The sequence below is a fragment of the Mus caroli genome, chromosome 11 (genome assembly GCF_900094665.2).
Source record: "Mus caroli chromosome 11, CAROLI_EIJ_v1.1, whole genome shotgun sequence".
NCBI classification, from domain to species: domain Eukaryota; kingdom Metazoa; phylum Chordata; class Mammalia; order Rodentia; family Muridae; genus Mus; species Mus caroli.
The window spans coordinates 66,275,319-66,287,663 of NC_034580.1; the positions used below are offsets into that span (position 1 = coordinate 66,275,319).

Here is a 12,345-nt window from a genome sequence, read left to right on the forward strand (position 1 = left end):
GCCGGTAGCTCCACCCTTGAGCAGGCAGGTTCCAGGCTGGGGGGAAGGGAGGCCACACACTTCCATACAGCAGTTCATCACCAAAGAAAGTCAGGACTGGAACTCACACAGGGCAGGAACTTGGAGGCAGGAGCTGATGCAGAGGCCATGGAGGGGTGATGCTTACTGGATTGCTTCCCCTGCCTTGCTCAGCTTGCTTTCTTATAGAACCCAGGACCACCAGCCTAGGGATGGCACCACCCATAATGGGCCCTCCCACCCTCGATCACTAATTGAGAAAATGCCTTACAGCTGGATCTCATGGAGGCATTTCCTCAAGGGAGGCTTCTTTCTCCGTGATAACTCCAGCTTGTGTCAAGTTGACACACAAAACCAGCCAGTACATAGTGTTTGAAAAAATGTTCTCAGTTCTTATTGTATTGACTTCTAGTTTGATTCCATTGCACTCAAAAAAACATACTCTGTACAATTTCAGTTCTCACAAATTTGTTGAGGTTTGCTTTACAACCCAAGATATATGGTCTGCTTTAGTATATGTTACATTGGAATTTGAAAGGAATGTATATCTTGCATTTTGAGTGCAATGTCCTATAAATGTTGATTAATTCCTATTGCTTGATAATCTTCATTAACCCTACATTCTTTCTGGTTTTCTCTTTAGTTTATGAGTTGTTGAGACAAGAGTGCCCAAGTCTTCAAATATAACTATGTGCTTTAAAGCCAATGAGATGGTGCAGTGGGTAAGCCTGATGACCTCAGTTTGATCGCTGGGACCCACATGATGGAAGAGGAGAACAGACTCCACAGAGTCATCTTCTGATGTCCACACATATACCACGAAGTATATGCACGTGGACACATATGCATGCACCCTTGTGTGCTCTCATGTATACACACACACACACACACACAAAATAAACACAATAATGTCTATTTGCTTCATTGTTTGGCTTCTATAGTTTTTTACTTCACATATTTTATACATATAATATTTTAATTTATTATTTGAGACTGTCATAGATATTTATAATACATTTTTATTATATTCCCTCATTCCTCACATCTGTCTCCCTCCAACTTTGAGACCACTCCCAAACTTGTTCCCCCCATTTCACTTCCTTCTCCTCCAACTTTCCTCTCCACCTCTATGCCCTTCCCTCTCACCCTTTCACCTCCCTCGGCCACTTCCTTATTCTTTTATAATCCATTAAATCCAATCAGTACTGCCCAAATGTCCATGGACCCTCCACTGGCCCATTGGGTTCTATCAATAGTCACATTCCTAAAGAAAACTGATTCTCTCTTTGCCACCAGCCATTGACTGTCAGTAGATCTTCATATAGGGGAGAAGCCACAATTGTGAGCCCTTTCCCTCCATGGTGAAATGTTGATAGGCTAGATTTTTGTCCAAGTCTTGGACAGTCAACCATAATCATTGGCTTCACATATCTTGTACTTCTGATGCTCAGCTTTTAAACATGTAGAAATGTCTTTCTTGTCAGGCCATGCTGTTCCTCTTGGTCTCTTCATTTCTGCTGCTCTGAAGTCTAGTTTATCTCCCATTAACTCAGACACTCCTGTTACTATTTTTTCATCTTTGAATGATTTAAAAATTCTAAAATTTTATTTTCAAATTTCTGACATCATCACATTTGAGGTGATTTTCTTGTAGACAAAATGCCACTGGGTCAAGTTTTTAAAATCTACTTTGGAATTTGTCTTTTGGGTCAGCATCTTACTGTATCTATTATTGTGATAAAACACCACAAACCAAAGCAATGTGGGAAGGAGAGGGATTATTAAGTTACAGTTACATCACAGTAGGAGCTCAAGACAGGGCCTTGGAGGTGGGAATGGATGCAGAGGCCATGGAGGAATGCTGCTTATTGTATGTTCCATGTGGCTTGCTTAGTACGTTTTCTTTTATACTCCAAGACACTTTGACTAAAGGTGGCACCACCCAAAATGGTCTGGGCTTTCTTACATCATTCACTAATTCAAATACCTCACCAACCCTATAGGTAATCTTATGGAAGTATTTTCTCAATTAAAACTCCCTTTTCCCAGATATATCTAGATCCATATCCAAAGACAAAAGCCAGTCAGCATGTTGTATTTATATTCATATTTAATGTAACTATTGGTTTATTGGACTTACATGCCATTTTCTCTTTTCTTTGTGCACTGCTTTACATAAATTATTCTTCTGCCTTCCCAAATCAGTTTTCATATTTTCTATACTTTTCCTAAAGGTCACTTTCACTGGGTCTATGATGATGGGCAGACAGTTCTTTTCTTTAGGCATTTACAGCACACTTTGTCATTTTCTCTAGTCTCCATGGTTTCTGCTGCAAAATCTTCTGTCATTCAAATCGTTCCCTATGTGCTTGGTGATGCTTCTTTTGAAATTTTTGTTTGCATTTAATTTTCAGAGTGTGATTTTACTGTGTGCTTGTATAGAATTCTTTAGATTTGTCCTGTTAGGTTTTTAATAGTCTGTTGAATCTGTAAGTCTTTTGTCAAATTCGGAGCACTTTCAGCCATTTTGGAATAATTTTCCAACACCATCTTTCTGTTCCTATTCTTCTGGCACTATTATCTTATGAACATCAGCCCTTTTGTGATGGCTTGTACGTGATCCTGAGGTTCAAATATTTTTTTTGAGTCTTTTATCATCACCAGTGTTCATCTGAGTAATTTGTAGAATTCTCCACTTAAGTTTACCAGCTCTTTCCTCTACATCCTCCATTTTGCCATTAGCTGACTAATGAGACTTTCATTGTGCTGTGTCTTTAATTCTAAAACTTCCATCTGATGATTATGTATCTCTTCAATTTATTCTCTTGAACTTCCTTTGTTGAGACTATTTTGTTCAGCTATTTGCAGTTGCTCATCGATGTACTCTTTACAACTGATATAAAATCTGTGTGACCATTCATACGCCTATTTTATCCATGTTGCTATCTGTTTTAGCTTCCTAGAACTGTGCTAACAAGGTTCCACCCTCTGAGGTAACTAAGTGTAGCTAGAAGCCTGCAGTGGAGGTGCGAAAATTTGTTTCTTCTAGGATCTGGCCCAGGCTTCTGATGGCAAATGAGAATTCTTAGCATTTCCTGGATTGTGGATTGATATCTATCTATCTATCTATCTATCTATCTATCTATCTATCTATCTATCTATCTATCTATCTATATCTATATATAATCCCTGTCCTTACACAAGGGCTTCAGATCTCCTGGAGATGGAGTTAAAGACACTTGTGAGGCAGCTCACATGGGTGATGACAACAAATTCAAGTTCTTGAGAGAAACAACAGATACTCCTAATCCCCTCTGTAGCCCACCTCTTTAAATAGGGAAAACAGATTTGATTCCTCTCTCCTGACTTCTTCATAACTAATTATCTCTGAAAAGACCCAACATGGAAATAAATGTGCAGGGTGTGGTACTTGGGGCTTGAATTTCAACACACACTTCTTACTATGATGACTAACGTTCTCCCAGTCCGGAAAGCTTAGATATTATGTTATGGAATTGTCTGACTAGAGATTTGTTGTTGTTGTTGTTGTTGTTGTCAACTTGACATGAGCTAGAGTCATTTAGAAAGAGGGAACCTCAATTGTAGGCATGTATGTGGTAAACTTTCTTGATTGATTGTTAGTGTGAGATGGCCCATCCTGCTGGGAGCCACAGCTACCCTTTGGTCCTAGGTGGTCTAAGGAAGGTGAAACTGTAGATAAATCCAGTAAGTAGCACTCTTCTATGGCCTGTACTTCAGTTACTACCTCTGGATTTCTGCTTTGAGTCCTGTTTTGACTTCCCTTGATGATGGACTGTAAGGTATAAGATGAAATAAACCCTTTCCTCCCCAAGTTACTTTTAGTCATGGTCTTTATCACAGCAACAGAAAACTACGACAGGGGAAACCTTCATTCATTTGGTATTAGCATAACAGAATACCACACCCTGGGGAAATTATAAAACACATAATTTTAATTTTTCAACACCTAGTTTTAATTTCTCAAATAAAATGTTAGAAGCTGAGAAGTCCAAGATCAAAGGGCCAGTGTCTGGTGAGGACCTTCATATCAAGAGAGAGATGGAGTGAAAAAAGGAAAGAGGGAGAGGACTGAAAGAAACAGGGTGTCAAGTTCTTGTATGAGGAGCCCACCATCCCTTTGTTAGTGGTGCAATTCGAACTCCCTTTCATGGCACCTCCCATCAGCCCTCACCTGCAATACAGCTGTGTGGGGATCAAGATTCTGATACTTTCTTGGAGGCCTCATCCAAACCACAGCAGACTCGATCTTACTTGGGTCTTCTGTTTTCTATGGTCTCCTCTGTTATCTATCACTCCATTGGGAAGGTCCTGCCTTGTACTGCTGTATGGACATAGAATTCTTGGTTCCATGCTTGGTTCCCATCAAAATCAAAGTTGGTGCAGCTCTTTGTTAAGTAGAATTTCTCAGGCTTCTACCGATAGTTACATAGCTCAGAGTGTAAAGGGCACAGGCCATGCACAGGCACCCCGTTGGTCCTCAGGAAACTTGCAGGAACACCAGAGGGCATGTTCTTTATTATTGACGGTGTATTTTGCATATTTTAGCTCTCCACTGATTTTTCTCTGATATCATCTCACTGGGGAGGAAAACCCTTGTTGCTTGATGAAGATGGAAGTCTTGGGGTTCCATGGAGCATGTGCTGATATGCATGAGGTAGAGACCAGAGTATTTTAGGTGATATTTCCATTCAGAAATGTTTATACCAGTATGTTTTGCATCTTACTATGTAGTCTTTCCCCCATTGGTGTTCAGGTGCCCAGATACCTGGGATTAAAGAACATTTAGAAGTTTACTACTGTGTCTTCCCATGGGGCTTGAAGTTCCAAGTCAATTACACATATTAAAAGGAATGAACAAAAGCATACCTCTTTTATCTCATTGGAAGAAGCCCCTGGTAGATGTTTGTGTAGTCTATTAGTATATGGTAAATTATGCAAGGATTTTAGTTGGTATTGAACAATCCTTGTATTGTGAAAATAATTTCTAGCCATACACACAGAAGTCTTCTTTTAATGCACAACTGAGTTTAATTTGCTAATGTTTTATTTAGAATCGCCGCATCTGCATTCCTAAAGCAAGCTGGCTTATAGATCCTTGAGGTGAGTGTGTGTGTGTGTGTGTGTGTGTGTGTGTGTGTGTGTGTGTGTTTGTGCACAGGCGTGCCTAGCATGCCTGTATGCTGCCATTTTCAGAGGTTTATGTATCTGGAGAAGCTGAGTTGAACCACTAGGATTCATTCATACTGAATACCGAATAGTCTCCCCTGTGTAGCCTTTGACCTTGTTCCTATTTAGTGCATCTTTCTGGACAACCAGTTTCTCTTCTGCCTTCCCCCATCATCCCAGATTCTTGTTTTACACTCAGTCATGTTTGCAATATTTATTTGCCAGGAAAAAAATCGTTACTTTATTTACTGGTATGTACTATTCTCTAGTAACCTTCAGTCTCTTTATATAGGCATATTTACTTTTTGAAATATTGAGTGTTTGTGTTCCCATTCTTTGATTCTTTGAAAGATCTCCAGAAGCTTGTACATTTTATTAGAATTTTCAAATAACCAGTTTTTATCTTATTCAGTTCCATAGACAATTAAATGCGTTCTGGTTTGCTTTATACCACAAAGATTCAATCTTGCATTCCACCTTTAAAAAAAATTCCACAGTTTATTATCTAGATTACTGAAGTGAAGCTGGGCTTATTCACCCCCATTCTTTCTTCTGGTTGCAACTGTGTTTGGCATGATGAGTCTTTCTTTGAGGTGAGTTTTGTTTCTCATTTTACTTAATTCTTATTGTTTGTGCCTTTTTTATTCCTTGAAATTTTCTTAAGATAAAATGAAGTAAATCATGTGTATTCCCCACTTCTTGATTCCAACTCCTCAACACCCAATACCCTAACTTTCTTTCTATTTTCCTTCCTTCCTTTCTTCCTTCCTTCCTTCCTTCCTTTCTTTCTTTCTTTCTTTCTTTCTTTCTTTCTTTCTTTCTTTCTTTCTTTCTTTCTTTCTTTCTTTCTTTCTCTCTCTCTCTCTTTCTTTCTCTCTCTCTTTCTTTCTTTCTTTCTTTCTTTCTTTCTTTCTTTCTTTCTTTCTTTCTTTCTTTCTTTCTTTCTCCTACTTCTCCTCCTCCTCCCTCCTCTTCCTGTTCTGCTTGACAACCTCCTAAGTCTAATTAGTGTTGCCCATATGTGCATGGTGTAGTGTAGGGCCATTCTCTAAAGAAGTGACTCTCAACTCTCCTAATGCTGTGACCCTCACATGTGGTAACCACAAAATTATTTCATTCCTAATTCATAACTGTAATTTCGCTACTGTTTTGAATCATAATGTAAATATCTGTATTTTCCATTGGTCTTAGGCAACCCCCATAAAAGGTCATTTGACCTACCCCCCCCCTCAAGGGATCAATACCCACAGGCTGAGAACTACTAAAGTATGGGAAACCTACCAGTGGCCACACAAAGAATAATGAGAATCCCAATAGTGGGAGCAGGCGCTGCCCCTGACTCTTCTGCCTACTTGTGGGGTCCCTTTCCTCCTCTTGGGTTGCCTCCACTGGCCTTGATGTGATGGTATGTTATATGCCTGGTCTTATTGTAGTGTGTTATGTGTGTTTCCCTGATGTTCCTAGGAGCCCACTCTTTTCTGAGGGGAGTTGGGGGGTGTTGAATTTGGAGGACAGGGGAGTTGGTGAGGGTCTGGTGTGAGAGGAGCTAGGGGAAACTGCAGTCGGGATGTAGTGATATATGAGAGAGAATTTTGAAAGTGTGTTTGGGGTGGGAGGGGAAGAAGAATGACTGTTTCCCCAGCAGCTATCAGCTGCCAATAGCTCCATAGTAAGGCAGTGGGTCTAGAGATCATCTCTCCATCTATGCAGGGATTTGGCTGGCTTGATCTCGGGCAGGTAATGCACATAACCATGGTTGTGAGTTCATGGGTCTAATAACCCTGTTACATCCAGAAGAGAGCATTTCACAGGACCCCTTGCATTCTTCTTGGCCCCTCTTCTATGATGTTTCTTGAGCCTTGGAGGTATCCAAGGGTTGATAAATTTGTGTTCCCCCCCCCCCAATTTAGGGCTGGCCCTCAGTCTTTCCTCAGCCATTTGATCTGTTCTATATCCTTGTGTTGACTGCTGCCCACTCTCTGACAGAGTCACATCCAGAGTGACATCTGTTCCCATGTTCTGTGCCTTTAACTTTTAAATGTTTTGTAAATTTGATTTTAGTTATCATTAGACAATGCTTTTAAAACAGTTTTGTTTTTGTTTTTTGTTTTTTGTTTGTTTGTTTGTTTGTTTGTTTCGGGCTCTGGGCAGATAGCTGATTGGAAAGTGCTTGCCCTACAAGTAAGGACAGGCATGTTCTGATCCCCAGAGCTCACAGACAAAGCCTGGCAGGCATGGTGGCTGATCGTATTCCTATCGCTGAGGAGGCAGAGGCAAAGGATTCCCAGGGAAGCTGGGTTAATTAGACCAATGAATCAGCAAGCTCTTGGGGTTTAGGAACAGACACTGTCTCGACAAATACAAATTCAGAACAAGCAGAGAAAGACACCTGATGTTCTCTTTGGGCCTCCACATACACAGGCACATGTAAACACACATGCATGTACACACATCATATACACACACAGATGTGTGCCCATACCCCATGAGACCAGGAACACACACATGCAAAAACTAAAATAAAAATAAAAAGTTGTGTTTAGTTATTATTATTACTATTATTATTATTATTATTATTATTATGTTAGGTAAGGAACACCTTATTCCCATCCTGTACTTTTGAAACTTTCTGATGTTTCTCTATGATCACATCCTGGCAGGTCTATGTAAACATACAATCCTTTGCTTTTACCAGCTTCTATAAATATCGGTTGAATTGTATTTGCTAATTTTGATTATGATCAAGGTCTCTCTCCTGTGGTTATAATCGGTGTGATAACTAAAGAGAGGCATGTTGGTGCATCCAATCTGCTTACTATCCCATTATTACCCCCAATTTTTCTATATTTTAACTCTACTCCTTAACTCTCCCTATGGTCTCCCCCCTTGCTTCCCAGTGCAGCCATCGGCTGGTGCATGCATTTATTCTTCTCCTGTCATTTTAATGCCATTTGTCAGGAAGTGGAGGCACCGGATGAATATTCAACCAGCTGTCTCCAACCTCAGTTTCTGTCGTATTTTGTTTCAATCGTAAACACAAACATCATCTTCAAGTTTCCATCACAGGAAGCCTGAGCATAAACCCCATCTTGCAGATTCCAGCACAGAAAGGCTGGGTGTTGAGGTTATTTTTCTAAACACAAAGTTCAGAGAGTGTTTGAAGTAGTTATGTGGCTCTCTTTGTGGGGCAGAGTCTCTGTCATAAAACGTGTCATTTCCATACAAGACTAAGATGGTGTTAGCTGCAGTTATTGTCTGATTTCCAGACGTTTGTCTGTCTTCAGTCACTTTCCCGATAACAAGCCTTCCACATGGACACAGGTAAGCTCTTCCTAAAAAGACTTCCTGGCTCCGTTCTGCTCAGCAGTCCACTTTGCACCCTGTCTGGAGAATGACATTCAAGTCCTTGGAGAGCATTCATGACTCTTGCCTTCCTGGCCCTCCTTTGCACCTCATTCTTTTCCATGTTCCCTCCCCCAGGCATTCCCCTCTTCTCTGCAGGCCCTGGTGCAAGTTTGATATTTCCTTCCCTCCCCTCTGTACTCTGCTATCCTTGGGGCCCAACACCCCCTTCCCTCATATCTGCCTGGTTGACACATGACTATCTTTCAGAGCTAGATCACACACTGGTTTCTCCAACACCTTAAAGCACTGACCCACCGAGGACTAGTTGCTTCTATTTCATGCCATCTGTGGGTCTTCTGTAACAGCCATCACTGTTAGATGGAGGACAGTGTGGGTCTGGCTCTCCCTCTCACCTCGATGATTCTTCATAAACCAGGAGTGTCCTTGGCTCATCTCTAGGTTTCCAAGGCCTTCAAAAAAGTCCACCACATACATGTTAGTTTTTCGTCAACGTGACCAAAGCCAGGGTCATCTGGGAATAGGAAACCTCAATTGAGAAAATGTCTCCATCACACTAGCCTATTGGCGAGCCTGTGGAGCGCTTTCTTGTTGGATGATGGATGTGGGAAAGGACAGCCCACTGGAGATGGTGCTACACCCTAGCAGGTGGATCTGGAGTGTATGAAAAAGGAAGCTGAGAAAGCCTAAGAACAAGTCGAAGAGCAGGCCAGGGAGCAGCACTAGCCCATGCTCTCCCTGTAAGTTCCTGTGCTCACACTTCTGCTTTGAGTTCCTGCCCTGGGTTCTCTATGTAATGGACTACAGGCTATAAGATGAAATGAACCCTTTGCTCCAAAAGCTGCTATTGGTGCTTAATCACACTCATAGAAGGAAGACCAGAACAATATGAAAAATATAGAGAAAAGATGTGGCCAAGTGGTGTCAGGGTCCTCGATAGGGAGGGGAGGCAGGATCTGGCTGAGCTTAGAAGACAGAGGCTGGGAGTAGTCATGGATTCAAGACCCTGGACTTCCAGTTTGAGCCCAAACCACAGACAGCTTCTTTATTATCCAAATAAATGTGTCTGGGCAAGTGGCAATCTGGACAGGTTTTCCTTCCAACCTGTGAAGAGCAGCCCAGTGGTGAGTGAATGGCCTTTTTTTTCCTTCAGAGGCCTGGGACTTATTGACTCTGGCAGCCTATGGGCTGTTAAGCAAGTGGTTACGTTATCATCAGTTTTTACAAGCCTATGCTATATTTAAGGGCAATACATTTCATCTTACTTAAACAGCATAGTTAGCAAAAGTAAACACCATGATAGCAAAATGGTGAACTTAGGAAAGGAAGGCTAGGCCACCTGAGCATCTTTCTTTTTCCCTTGGGATTTCTGCCATCACACAGGGACACACTTGGGTTCTATCACCCCTACCCATGTGATCTTCACCTCCCTAAGCTTTCCCCTTTCTGAGAAGATGGTGGTAGAATTTGCTTCATCTACTTCTAAGGTCCCAGTGAAGCAAGGTCTCAGGTCAGGTGGGCATGCAGGCCAAGGAATTTAGCACAGCCCTTACCACATGGCACGGCATGGCACCTGGTAGCTATTAACTGTGGCAAAGTGGTGGGCTGAGCTATTGTGGACATGTGTCCAGGTGGCCCTGGAAGCCAGGGGTAGGGGCTGATGCAGATAGCAGCTACTTAGAATTCTTTCCAAAGCCCAGCTTGTTGATGCAGTGTTAAATTAAGGCCCATTAATTCATTGTGAAAACAAGCTTTCAAAGAGGCCTGGAATTTGCAGCTTCTCCTCCTGAATTAATGCTGCGTGGCACCACTTTATTTTAAGAATAATAAATGCTAGCTGTACGGTGGAGAAACCCCTGCTGCTGTGTTGGCGGGGTAGCCAGGCAGGGTGGCTGCTGGGTCTGCCTGCTCCCTGGCTGGAAGCTGCAGAGCATTTTCCTGGCAGTGACTCAGCCCAAGGCTACAGCCTCAGCACTCAGTGTGGGTGTGAAGTAGGTACAGACGCCATGCTGGGGTGAGCTGGTTGTCAAGATAAGACTGACACAGCCATCTCAGTCCAGGAGTATGTACAGCAGCCCTGGAAATATCCATGGTGATGAAAGGGAGCTGAGCAAGGCAGAGGAGCTGGCCTTGACTGACCTGGGTCAGAGGTCTGTCTGGGGCTGGAGTTTGGAGTGATGCAGGATAGGTGACATGACCCAGACTCTCAGTAGCCCTGTGATTTGCTGTTGAAACTCAGGTCTCAAAAGCAAATTCATAAAAGCAGGCATCCAAGCAGAAGCAACAGTGGAAGTGAAGCTAGGCCTTACCAGCTGTTCTAGGGTCATTTGACAGGCGGCAAATGATGCTGGAAGACCTCTGAGTTAGAAAGCTTCCAGAGCTTACTTCTTTGTTTGTTTATGAGAGATGGGGCCCTCAACTCGTGTGTGGGTATGTGGAGGCTAGAAGTTGACTTTGGGTGTCTTCTTCTATAGGGGTCACCTTATGTTTTAAAACAGAGACTCTCATTGAACTTAGAGCCTGGTGTTTTGGGTCAATTGGCTGGCCAGCAAGGGCCTGGAATCTTCCCCTCTCTCCACCTCCCCCAACACTGAGGCTTGAGATTCACACCATGCTTGGCTTTTATGTGAGTGTTGGGACTCTGAACTTGAGTCTCCATGCTTGTATAACAAGCACTTTTACCCACGGATCCATTTTATTTTGTTTTATGTTGTTTTGTTTTGTTTCAGCCTCCATTGTGACTTCTAAAAAAGCTTACTTTGCATCATACATCACTACAGCTAAAAGAAAGTTAGGAAATCTTTTAGTTCAATTGCCAAGTTAAAGAAAAAAAAAACCCTAGAATTTGCTTTATTTGTAGCCAAGTTACACATGTGCATAATTCAAAGCGCCTAATACATTTATGTACTTGTTATTAGCATAACATCAGTCCTCTCTGGGCCAGCAAGATGACTCAGCAATAAAAGCACTTGCTGCCAAGTGTGACCCAACTGAGTTCAATTCCCAGAACCTACGGAGTTGAACCAGATAACCAACTCGTGCAAACTGCTCTGACCCCTACATGGACAGCATGGCATAGGTACCTCCCTTTCCTCTTACCCACATAAATGAATAAAATGTTTTTAATTCTCCCTTTTGTTCATCTCTGGAGTCATCCTATTTGGCCTTTACATATAATTGATAGGTTAGCTAGGTATAGAAATATAGGTTGGGAATCATCTTTCTTTCAGTACGGACCCTTCTGTTTGGGAATTCACATACATTATTTCCCCCCTCTCACTTTTCTTCCTTCTGTCTGTATTCATTCTAAAATTCTGTTTGTATCTTAGTGTTTGTGACTCCCAGTTCCCTGCATGTTCTTGTAGTCCCTGGCCTTCTGTAAACAGGAGGTAGCTTCTTCCTATCCATGCTGGGATGCAGTTATTGGGGATGATGGGAATGTAATCCTTTCACCTCCCTGCTACCATTCTTCTCTTCCCAACACCGATTTCTCTGATATCACTCTAGGCCTTGGCTTGGGTTTGGAATGTTCCAAAGGCTCCAGTGTGATGCTACTGAGGGATATGGAAACCTGTAACCCATGGGGCCTGGTGGGAGGCCTTCAGGGAATTGGTGGTATACTTTCAAAATCAATTGTAAGCCTTAGTTGACACCTATTCCTCTTTTACTTCCTCCAAGTTTCTCTTTTGATCATGCTTGTTCTAGTTTCTTTCATAGTAAAGCTTCACTCAAATACCTAGGAGGCAGGACTCAGTT

At 42.1% G+C, this 12,345-nt stretch overlaps 1 long non-coding RNA gene across 1 annotated transcript in view; it reads left to right on the forward strand.

The window, feature by feature from the left end:
- The window catches only part of LOC110304297, a 60,075-nt gene that overhangs the window by 18,081 nt on the left and 29,649 nt on the right, over positions 1–12,345 (forward strand). Inside the window, exon 2 of the long non-coding RNA XR_002379054.1 lies at positions 11,508–11,668. This is a non-coding gene — a long non-coding RNA (uncharacterized LOC110304297). The remainder of the gene's footprint in view (positions 1–11,507; positions 11,669–12,345) is intronic.